Raw genomic sequence first — 13,152 nt, 5'->3', positions numbered from 1 at the left:
ATGTGTAAAAAAAAATAAAAATCCTAAATAATGAAAAAAAAATATTGTTCCAATAAATACATTTCTTTATCTAAGTTAAAAAAAACAATAAAAGTACACATATTTAGTATCGCCGCGTCCATAACGACCCGACCTATAAAACTGTCACACTAGTTAACCCCTTCAGTGAACGCCATAAAAAAAAAAGAGGCAAAAGACGAAGGCTTTATTTTCATACCTCCGAACAAAATGTGGAATAACACGCGATCAAAAAGAGGGATATAAAAAACATGGTACCGATGAAAACGTCATCTTGTCCCGCAAAAAACGAGCCGCAATACAGCATCATCGGCGTAAAAATAAAAAAGTTATAGCCCTCAGAATAAAGCGATGCAAAAATAATTATTTTTTATATAAAATAGTTTTTATCGTATAAAAGAGCCAAAACATAAAAAATTATATAAATGAGGTATCGCTGTAATCATGCTGACACGAAGAATAAAACTGCTTTATCAATTTTACCAAACATGGAACGGTATAAACGTGCCCCCCCAAAAGAAATTCATGAATTGCTGGTTTTTTGTCATTCTGCTTCACAAAAATTGGAATAAAAAGTGATCAAAAAATGTCACATGCCCAAAAATGGTACCAATAAAAACGTCAACTCGTCCCGCAAAAATCAAGACCTCAAATGACTCTGTGGACCAAAATATGGAAAAATTATAGCTCTCAAAATGTGGAGATGCAAAAACAATTTTTTGCAATAAAAAGTGTCTTTTAGTGTGTGACAGCTGCCAATCATAAAAATCAGCTAAAAAATCTGCTATAAATAGTAAATCAAACCCCCCTTCATCCCCCCTTAGTTAGGGAAAAATAATAAAATAAAATAATGTATTTATTTCCATTTTCCCATTAGGGTTAGGGTTGGGGCTAAAGTTAGGGTTGGGGTTGGGGCTAAAGTTAGGGTTGGGGCTAAAGTTAGGGTTAGGGCTAATGTTGGGGTTAGGGTTGGGGCTAAAGTTAGGGTTGGGGCTAAAGTTAGGGATGGGGCTAAAGTTAGGGATGGGGCTAAAGTTAGGGATAGGGTTTGGATTACATTTACGGTTGGGATTAGGATTAGGGGTGTGTCAGGGTTAGGGGTGTGGTTAGGTTTATGGTTGGGATTAGGGTTAGGGGTGTGTTGGAGTTAGGTGTGTGGTTAAGGTTGGGATTAGGGTTAGGGGTGTGTTGGGGTTAAAGGTACCGTCACATTAAGCGACGCTGCAGCGATAGCGACAGCGATGCCGATCGCTGCAGCGTCGCTGTTTGGTCGCTGGAGAGCTGTCACACAGACCGCTCTCCAGCGACCAACGATGCCGAGGTCCCCGGGTAACCAGGGTAAGCATCGGGTTGCTAAGCGCAGGGCCGCGCTTAGTAACCCGATGTTTACCCTGGTTACCAGCGTAAAAGTTAAAAAAACAAACAGCACATACTCACCAGCGCGTCCCCCAGCCTCTGCTTCCTGACACTGACTGAGCTCCGGCCCTAACAGCACAGCGGTGACGTCACCGCTGTGCTTTCACTTTCAGTTTAGGGCCGGCGCTCAGTCAGTGTCAGGAAGCAGAGGCTGGGGGACGCGCTGGTGAGTATGTGCTGTTTGTTTTTTTTAACTTTTACGCTGGTAACCAGGGTAAACATCGGGTTACTAAGCGCGGCCCTGCGCTTAGTAACCCGATGTTTACCCTGGTTACCAGTGTAAAATATCGCTGGTATCCTTGCTTTTGCTGTCAAACACGGCGATACACGGCGACCTAGCGACCAAATAAAGTGCAGACCTTCTAGCAGCGACCAGCAATTTCACAGCGGGATCCAGATCGCTGCTGCGTGTCAAATACTGCGATATCGCTATCCAGGTCGCTGCAACGTCACGGATCGCTGGCGATATCGCCTAGTGTGACGGTACCTTTAGGGTATGGTTGGGATAAGGGTTAGGGGCGTGTTCGGGTTAGGGGTGTGGTTAGGGTTAAGGTTAGGGTTGGGATTAGGGTTAGGGGTGTGTTTGGGTTAGGGTTTCAGTTAGAATTGGAGAGTTTCCAATGTTTAGGCACATCAGGGGCTCTTCAAACGCGACATGGCATCTGATCTCAATTCCAGCCAATTTTGCATTGAAAAGTCAAACGGTGCTCCTTCCCTTCCGAGCTCTGCCATGTGCCCAAACAGTGGTTTACCCCACATATGGGGTATCAGCGTACTCAGGACAAATTGCACAACAACTTTTGTGGTCCAATTTCTTCTGTTACCCTTGGGAAAATAAAAAATTGGGGGTGAAAAGATAATTTTTGTGAAAAAATATGATTTTGTATTTTTACGGCTCTACATTATAAACTTCTGTGAAGCACTTGGTGGGTCAAAGTGCTAACCACACATCTAGATAAGTTCCTTAGGGGGTCTACTTTCCAAAATCGTGTCACTTGTGGGGAGTTTCAATGTTTAGGCACATCAGGGGCTCTCCAAACCTGACATGTCATCCTCTCTCAATTCCTGTCAATTTTGCATTGGAAAGTCAAATGGCACTCCTTCCCTTCTGAGCTCTGCCATGCACCCACACAGTGGTTTACCCCCACATATGGGATATCAGCATACTCAGGACAAATTGCACAACAACATTTGGGGTCCAATTTCTCCTGTTACCCTTGGTAAAATAAAACAAATTGGAGCCAAGTTAAAAAATTTTGTGAAGAAAAGTTAAATGTTCATTTTTTGTTAAACATTCCAAAAATTCCTGTGAAACACCTGAAGGGTTAATAAACTTCTTGAATGTGGTTTTGAGCACCTTGAGGGGCGCAGTTTTTAGAATGGTGTCACACTTTGATATTTTCTATCATATAGACCCCTCAAAGTGACTTCAACTGTGATGTGGTCCCTAAAAAAAAGTGGTGTTGTAAAAATGAGAAATTGCTGGTCAACTTTTAACCCTTCCAAAATTGTGCTGATGTAAAGTAGACATGTGGGAAATGTTACTTATTAAGTATTTTGTGTGATATATCTCTGTGATTTAAGGGCATAAAAATTCAAAGTTGAAAAATTGCAAAATTGTCAACATTTTCGCCAAATGTCCCTTTTTTTCACAAATAAATGCAGGTAATATAAACTAAATTTTACCACTGTCATGAAGTACAATATGTCACGAGAAAACAATGTCAGAATCATCAGGATCCGTTGAAGCGTTCCAGAGTTATAACCTCATAAAGGGACAGTGGTCAGAATTGTAAAAATTGGCCCGGTCATTAATATGCAAACCACCCTTGGGGGTAAAGGGGTTAAGGAAGTATTGTTATGATCCATTTTTGGATTTGTGGCAGCTCTGGTTCCACTATAATTTAAATGTAGCTTTTTTTCCTTTCAGTCCAGCAGGACTTAATGTCAGTTTTCCTTTCTGTCAGAGTGCTGCAGTTGCTAAGTTTCTAGGTCAGCTGATGTGGGTACTGACTACTCCCACCATCCTTTAAATAATCACCTGAAGCATCAACTGACTGTTCGTGATAGTGTTTCTCTGTCGACCTGCCGATAAGTGAGGAACTCTCTGGAGTCAGCGTGTATCAGCTGTTTGAGGTCCTGGTTCCATATATTCTACTGAGGTGAGTTTGCAGCAGCTTGGAAGCTAAGTGTTGTGTTTATACTTTGTCTGTCTCGTGTTTGTCACCACCCCCTGTGTTGTACCATCTGCACTGGTGAGGATAGCGCCCTTGCCGGCCAGTGCACTAGCCAGAAAAAAGGTTTATGCCAATTTTATTCAGGAAAAAACAAAATGATAGTTCGCCACAGTGATAGAGTAGAACCCGACGTTTCGACCCTCCCGGGTCTTATTCATGGGGTTACTGAAACAACAAGACATTTTATCAACAATTGTTTGACAAACATTTGGCAAAATTACATTTAGTAATAAAAAGTCAATCACCAGAAGGGAATACACACAAAAAAAACAAAACAAAATTATATACAAAACAACTCAAGAAAATGACAATGGTCATACGATCAGGAACGGCGAATATTATACTGCCATATAGTGCAAAAGGTCATGAAAATATATAGTATATAAAGTTTTACCTCTAGTCCTTAGGAATGTATGTACACAAGGTGGCAGTAGTAAACGAGGACCAAACGATCCCTGATACAGAGAGCAAAACCTGCCATAGTGACAAGATGACAGTGTTATCAGATATAATAAATGTGGGTAAAGAGATCTATCAATCGAGAATAGGTACCAGACACGTGTGTTGTAGATATTATGTTGTTATAGCCACTAGGGTGATGCAGTGTTTGTCCGGGCATAATGGTGAAATAAGTGTTCGGTCGCATCTGCAAGTAGGGAAAAACATGTCAGTAATGGCCAAGAGTTGTATAGATGATGTCACTTAGGGGGTGCCCCAAGAAATCCTGTAAATAGCTAGGTTATAGTATGTGTAGTGCCTCAGAATGAGGCCAGTAAGCGCCATAAGTGTTGGGGTGCCTATAGAGGCATAGGGGGCATGTCAGACATGAATGCTATATGTGTAATGTCCCATTAAGGGTGTCTCCGCTGGAGCCCTGAAAAGCACAAGGTCATAATATATGAGGTACCTTGGTAGAAGGCCAGTAAGGGTTATTATCCCAAAGAGTTAATTCAGAAGGGGTCGTGTACTTCATGGACCTGTGGAATAGGTGGAGAGACAAAGAAATGGTAACCCAGGGTTACCCAGTATAGGCGGTCAAAATCGACCGACGGAATGGGGAAAGAGAAACACAAAGTAGATACCTGGTGTGGGTCCTATGGGGGTAAGCGGCGCATCCCGCGCCTTGCTGCACGTTTCCAGAGGGGAGGCTCGGCAAGTAAGGGAGGACGGGGATATAGCCCTGAAATAGCGCCGGACCGGAAGTCCCGGACCGGAAGTGACGCGGTAATACATGCGCACTGAGCCCTGCAGGCACGTAAGGGCAAAGAACTTTGCCCAGGAGTGGGAGTGATGTAGTACTGTACGAAGTATTGAAGGAGAGATGTGATCATACGGAGGCACCCAAAAAGGAATGGGATTGAATGAAATGAATGAGTGAAACTAAAAATGATGTAAATGAAAAAAAGGGGGAAAAAAATATAATAATAATAAAATAATAAAAGGAAAATAAAAATAAAGTATGGAGTCAAAAATAAAGTGAAAGCAAATGAAGTAAAATTGAAAAAATATAAAAATAATAATAATGTAAATATGAAATGAAAATGATGAATATGTCATGGAAATGAAATGGAATATACGCCTATATTTGCATGGTGTGTGAGAAAGGAAAAATAAAAAATAAATAATAAATAATAAATAAAAAATAAATAATAATTCTATTTTTTCCCATTTTTCTATATTTTATTATTTTTTATTTTTTATTATTTTTTATTTTATATTTTTCATTTTTCATTTATTATTTATTATTTATTTTTTATTTTTTATTTATTTTTTATTATTTATTTTTTATTTATTATTTATTATTTATTATTTATTTTTTATTTTTCCTTTCTCACACACCATGCAAATATAGGCGTATATTCCATTTCATTTCCATGACATATTCATCATTTTCATTTCATATTTACATTATTATTATTTTTATATTTTTTCAATTTTACTTCATTTGCTTTCACTTTATTTTTGACTCCATACTTTATTTTTATTTTCCTTTTATTATTTTATTATTATTATATTTTTTTCCCCCTTTTTTTCATTTACATCATTTTTAGTTTCACTCATTCATTTCATTCAATCCCATTCCTTTTTGGGTGCCTCCGTATGATCACATCTCTCCTTCAATACTTCGTACAGTACTACATCACTCCCACTCCTGGGCAAAGTTCTTTGCCCTTACGTGCCTGCAGGGCTCAGTGCGCATGTATTACCGCGTCACTTCCGGTCCGGGACTTCCGGTCCGGCGCTATTTCAGGGCTATATCCCCGTCCTCCCTTACTTGCCGAGCCTCCCCTCTGGAAACGTGCAGCAAGGCGCGGGATGCGCCGCTTACCCCCATAGGACCCACACCAGGTATCTACTTTGTGTTTCTCTTTCCCCATTCCGTCGGTCGATTTTGACCGCCTATACTGGGTAACCCTGGGTTACCATTTCTTTGTCTCTCCACCTATTCCACAGGTCCATGAAGTACACGACCCCTTCTGAATTAACTCTTTGGGATAATAACCCTTACTGGCCTTCTACCAAGGTACCTCATATATTATGACCTTGTGCTTTTCAGGGCTCCAGCGGAGACACCCTTAATGGGACATTACACATATAGCATTCATGTCTGACATGCCCCCTATGCCTCTATAGGCACCCCAACACTTATGGCGCTTACTGGCCTCATTCTGAGGCACTACACATACTATAACCTAGCTATTTACAGGATTTCTTGGGGCACCCCCTAAGTGACATCATCTATACAACTCTTGGCCATTACTGACATGTTTTTCCCTACTTGCAGATGCGACCGAACACTTATTTCACCATTATGCCCGGACAAACACTGCATCACCCTAGTGGCTATAACAACATAATATCTACAACACACGTGTCTGGTACCTATTCTCGATTGATAGATCTCTTTACCCACATTTATTATATCTGATAACACTGTCATCTTGTCACTATGGCAGGTTTTGCTCTCTGTATCAGGGATCGTTTGGTCCTCGTTTACTACTGCCACCTTGTGTACATACATTCCTAAGGACTAGAGGTAAAACTTTATATACTATATATTTTCATGACCTTTTGCACTATATGGCAGTATAATATTCGCCGTTCCTGATCGTATGACCATTGTCATTTTCTTGAGTTGTTTTGTATATAATTTTGTTTTGTTTTTTTTGTGTGTATTCCCTTCTGGTGATTGACTTTTTATTACTAAATGTAATTTTGCCAAATGTTTGTCAAACAATTGTTGATAAAATGTCTTGTTGTTTCAGTAACCCCATGAATAAGACCCGGGAGGGTCGAAACGTCGGGTTCTACTCTATCACTGTGGCGAACTATCATTTTGTTTTTTCCTGAATAAAATTGGCATAAACCTTTTTTCTGCATTATATCAATATTGAGTGTGCGGTAATTTTTTTCTATGTTAGACTTGACCACACGGTCAGTTTACCAGCACCTCACTATCCTACGACCTGAGTGCACACCATTTTTCTTATCTTCAAGTGCACTAGCCAGGGCAGTGCGAGGTGACAGCGAGGGACGAGGTTTGTGACAGCGGCGGGGGAAATGACCCGCTTAGGGCGTTTGGGGAGTGCAGGAACAGGCTCAGGTTGAAGCTCAGGAGGTGTCCCATCCCTCATTCCCTATCGGTAGGGCCTTCTTCTCCCCATTTCCATCCCTGTTGTTGGTATTCATTTTGTCATCCGTTGGACTTAACTGGGTCGGTTTCGTAACAAGTATGAATTCAAAATAAGACATAACATTTAGCTCAAAGCTCCCTGTCTTGTTTCTACAGAAATGTGTAATGTAGTAGTTATGGTACTATATTATACTGTATAATACCATCAATCTGCCAGTGAAAAATTAGCAAACTGAGTTTTGAATTCTATAGAAAATTAAATGCAGTGTTAAAAAGGAATTATCTCAGAAGAGAATTGGAGTTTCTTTGGTATATGAAATAGAAGCAATCAAAATGTGTCTTCCCAGGAAAAAATATTTATAAGAATTAATTTCTTAGCAAATTATATATACAGGGTAAGACACAATCTGTTTGTTGTCATTTCATTACTGTGCTTTATCATTTGAAACTTTTTATTCTGCAATACTTTAAATAATGATTTTTAAGTAGGATTATTGATGAAAAATCCATCCTGTAATTTAATTGTTTATATTAGCCATTAATTCCCAAATAACCAAATCAGACATTTACTGAACATTGTTATTGTGTCTATCTCCATATGCAAAGGAAACAATTAATATTACATAAATGGAAATGTACATCTGTTCTTTCTATAACATAAATATTAGTGTTTGTCAAATGACTCATATGGATCAGTTGTCTTGTCTGCTGTGCGATAGTCAGGATAATTATCATTTATGCTGCAGTAGTTTGCTCATTTTGTTTAACATGTGTTACAAAGAAATGAAATCCCTAAAGAGTAACTAAACTTTCTTATTGCTTTTTCATGTTTAGCAGACACTACAATTGCCTGCAGATTGGTGGGGGTATGGACCCCCCTTCCATTTGCACACTAGACCCCCAAGAAGTGCATAGCTCAGTAGACATAAGCGAGCAGCACAACAGATAGGAGCGAGCAGCGCAGACTACAGGAGAGTACAGCTCCTGTTTGAGTGAACACATAGCCAAGAGTATAGACTCAATAGAAAGCATAGGCCTATACTTATGCTTTCTCAAGTCTGATTGCCATATGTGGAGACAGAAAATTATTTTTCCCATGTGCCTTATAGGGTTTTTGCCCTTGTCTGGATCTACATGTTGTATTATAGGTTGAACTCGATGGACTTGTGTCTTCTTTCAACCTTAAATCTATGAAACTATAAAAAACTATGCTTTCTATTAAATCTGAATCTACTGAAGCCTATGCTTTGAATTGAATATAGGCTTATGTGCACTCAGACACAGCTGTGTATTCTTTTCTGATGAACTGTGCAGTTCTAGGTGGTCTAATGCAAGATCGGTGGGGTCATGAGATTCAGAAAACCACCAGTCAACAGGTAATTCAAGTGCCTGATAAATATGAACAATTAAAAACAAAATGTTTATTCTTTTAGCTATATGTTCAGGGTTGATTCTATTGTTTGTTTTGGTATTTTAAAAATACGTTTTAACACAAGCTGTCTTTCTTTTTCAGTTTCTATATCATATAATATGTAAAATGAAACTACCTATTTGTGGAAGATTTTGCGTAAATATTCTTTCCATCTTTCCGTTATGTCATGCTACATAAACTAAGTAAAATAAAAGTAAAATATTATGTACATGTTGGCTTCCAGAAACATATCTGCTTTTCCTGTTTTCCTACATTAAACTGTGATTAATTTGTTAACAGAATGTTATTCTTTGGTCTTAATATTGTTGGTCTCATTTCATAATCCATTTAGCTGAACCTTACTATTAGATGCTAGACATTTCTAATGATTAGGAAGTGTAGGAGTTGCTCTTGATGTTTACAAATATAAGTAACTAGATGGTGGCCCGATTCTAACGCATCGGGTATTCTATACTACGTCACTGGGCAATATACTACGTCACTGGGCAATATACAACGTAACTGGGCAATGTACAACGTAACTGGGCAATATACAACGCAACTGGGCAATATACTACGTGGCTGGGCAATATACTACGTGGCTGGGCAATATACTACGTCGCTGGGCAATATACTACGTGGCTGGGCAATATACTATGTTGCTGGGCAATATACTACGTGGCAGGGCAATATACTACGTAACTGGGCAATATACTACGTGGCTGGGCAATATACTACGTGGACATCCATATTCTAGAATACCCGATGCGTTAGAATCGGGCCACCATCTAGTTCTAGAATATGTATGTATATAGCAGCCACATAGCATATAGCACAGGCCACGTAGTATATAGGAACCATGTAGTATATAGCAGACAAATAGTATGTGGCCTGTGCTATATAGTATGTGGCTGCTATATACATACATATTGTAGAATACCCGATGCATTAATACAGGCCACGCAATATATAACACAGCCCAAACAGTATATAACACAGCCCACGTACTATATAACACAGGCCACGCAGTATATAGCAGCCACGTAGTATATAACACAGACGACGTAGTATATAACACAGGCCACGCAATATATATGTAACAACTCTGCTGGCATCACTGCATGGCCTCCCATCCCTCCACCTGCATTACACTCAAACTCACTTCTCTGGGCCTTGTTGTGACTTCTCTCTGCTGCCAGCTCCATGCTGTGTGCCTCATGTCTGCTGTTTGCTCTGTGCATGCTCTGTCTGTGTGCATAGGGGGGCGGCACCAGCAACTCCTGTTTCTTATAGAGACTGTGCACCTTGCTAAGGTGTTCCTGGCTAATCGCCAGCTCTTGGCTCCGCCTCCTGCATTTCTGCACTTGGCTCTGCCTCCAGCTCTTGGCTCCGCCTCCTGCATTTCTGCACTTGGCTCCGCCTCCAGCTCTTGGCTCCACCTCCTGAATTTCTGCACTTTGCTCCGCCTCCTGCGTTTCTGCACTTGGCTCCACCTCCTGCTCTTGGCTCCGCCTCCTGCGTTTCTGTTCTTGGCTCTAGCTCCTGTGCTTTTGCTCTGCATTCGCTCTTGCGGTCTTTCTCTTATCTATTATTTAGTCCTCCTGTCTGAACAGGTTCTTACCTGTTTTACATACCTGCCTGCAGACCGGTCCCTACCGGTTCTTCCAGTTTACCAGTCTTGTCCGCCTGTCCTGCCAGAGAGCCAGCCGTACCTGCCTGCCTAACAGAGAGCAAGCCGTGCCCGCCTGCCTGCCAGTGTCTCTGGTATACCCGTCTGCCTACCTGTGTCCCAGCCGTGCCCGCCTGTCTGCCAGAGTGCCAGCTGTGCCCGCTTGCCTGTCTATGTTCTGTTCCCCGGTTGGATCAGCAGCCGCAGCCAGACACCACCCTGGAGTGGTACCTGGTAGCTTCCTATTGCACAAGTCTGACCTCACCATCAGAGGCTCCAGCGAACACCTAGGAAGCTACTTAGTTACGCCCCTTCCAGGGTAGTTTGTTCTGTGGTCCAGTGGGGCCGCACGCCCGCGCCAACCAGTCTGGGCATGAGCGTGACAATATAGCACAGCCCACGCAGTACAAAACACAGGCCACGTAGTATGTAACACTGGCCACATAGTGTATAGCAGCCATGTAGTGTATAACGCAGCCCACGCAGTATCTAACACTGCCCACGTAGTATATAGTACTGCCCATGTAGTATATAGCAGCTGTTATGTTGAGCTGGTGGTTAGGAGCACTAGAAATGACCAGATGAGCAAACTAGCAATACAGGACGAGCTCTGGGAAGTGGGAGCTCTGCTGACCGCAAGCTCTAATCCTATCGCAACAACTAGAAATAGCCGTGGAGCGTTCCTGACTCTGCCTAGACGCCTCTTCACAGCCTAAGAGCTAACTACCCCTAAAGATAGAAAATACAGCCTACCTTGCCTCAGAGAAATTCCCCAAAGAAATAGGTAGCCCCCACATATATTGACTGTGAGTTAAGATGGAAGTCACAAACACAGGAATGAAATAGGTTTCAGCATAGGAGGCCAGACTTAACTAAACAGACTGAGGATAGAAAAGGTATCTTTGCGGTCAGCATAAAAAACTAACAAAAAACCACGCAGAGTGTGCAAAAGAAACCACCGCACCGACTCACGGCGCGGTGGTGCCACTCTGCATCCCAGAGCTTCCAGCTAAAAAAATTAAATCATAATAGCAAGCTGGACAAAAACACAGTGGTAACAAATAAGCTAGCAGGGACTTAGCTTTTGCTGAAGTAGACAGATCATCTGAAAGATCCAAGAGAACTGAACCAGTACAAGGACATTGACAGCTGGCATCAAGTAACGATCTGAGTGGAGTTAAATAGAGCAGCCAGCCAAGACCTGAACGAGATCAGCTGGAGAAGGAATCTCAGAACCAGCAGCTCCACTCACAGCCACCAGAGGGAGTCCATGAACAGAACTCGCCGAAGTACCATTCATAACCACAGGAGGGAGCTCGATAACAGAATTCACAACAGTACTCCCCCCTTGAGGAGGGGTCACCGAACCCTCACCAGAGCCTCCAGGTCGCTCCGGACGAGCCAAATGAAAGGCACGAACAAGATCGGCAGCATGAACATCAGAGGCAACCACCCAGGAATTATCCTCCTGACCATAACCTTTCCACTTGACTAGGTACTGAAGTTTCCGTCTCGAAATACGAGAATCCAAAATCTTCTCCACCACGTACTCCAGCTCCCCCTCAACCAACACCGGGGCAGGAGGATCAACGGAGGGAACCATAGGAGCCACATATCTCTGCAGCAACGACCTATGGAACACATTATGGATGGCGAAAGAAGCTGGAAGGTCCAAACGAAGTGACACAGGATTAATAATTTCAGAAATCTTATAAGGACCAATGAAACGAGGCTTAAACTTAGGAGACGAAACCTTCATAGGAACAAAATGAGACGACAACCAAACCAAATCCCCAACACGAAGTCGGGGACCAACACAGCGACGGCGGTTAGCGAAAAGTTGAGCCTTCTCCTGGGACAATGTCAAATTGTCCACTACGTGAGTCCAAATTTGCTGCAACCTGTCCACCACAGAATCCACACCAGGACAGTCCGAAGGCTCAACCTGCCCTGAAGAAAAACGAGGGTGGAAACCAGAATTACAGAAAAAAGGCGAAACCAAAGTGGCCGAGCTGGCCCGATTATTAAGGGCGAACTCAGCCAAAGGCAAGAAGGACACCCAATCATCCTGATCAGCAGAAACAAAGCATCTCAGATATGTTTCCAAAAGTCTGATTGGTTCGATTGGTTTGGCCATTTGTCTGAGGATGGAAAGCTGAAGAAAAAGACAAATCAATGCCCATCTTAGCACAAAAGGACCGCCAAAATCTTGAAACAAACTGGGAACCTCTGTCCGACACGATGTTCTCCGGAATGCCATGTAAACGAACCACATGCTGGAAAAACAATGGAACCAAATCAGAGGAGGAAGACAATTTAGGCAAAGGTACCAAATGGACCATCTTAGAGAAGCGATCACAAACCACCCAGATAACTGACATCCTCTGAGAGACAGGGAGATCTGAAATAAAATCCATGGAAATATGCGTCCAGGGCCTTTTCGGGACCGGCAAGGTCAAAAGCAACCCACTGGCACGAGAACAGCAGGGCTTAGCCCGAGCACAAGTCCCACAGGACTGCACAAAAGAACGCACATCTCGTGACAAGGAAGGCCACCAAAAGGATCTAGCCACCAAATCTCTGGTACCAAAGATTCCAGGATGACCAGCCAACACCGAACAATGAACCTCAGAGATAACTCTACTAGTCCATCTATCAGGGACAAACAGCTTCTCCGCTGGACAATGGTCAGGTCTATCAGCCTGAAACTCCTGCAGCACCCGCCGCAAATCAGGGGAGATGGCAGACAAAATTACCCCCTCTTTGA

This window comes from Ranitomeya variabilis, chromosome 1 (assembly GCF_051348905.1).
Source record: "Ranitomeya variabilis isolate aRanVar5 chromosome 1, aRanVar5.hap1, whole genome shotgun sequence".
Classification (NCBI taxonomy): Eukaryota; Metazoa; Chordata; class Amphibia; order Anura; family Dendrobatidae; genus Ranitomeya; species Ranitomeya variabilis.
The sequence above is the reverse complement of the archived record's forward strand: the minus strand, read 5'-3'. Positions refer to the sequence as shown.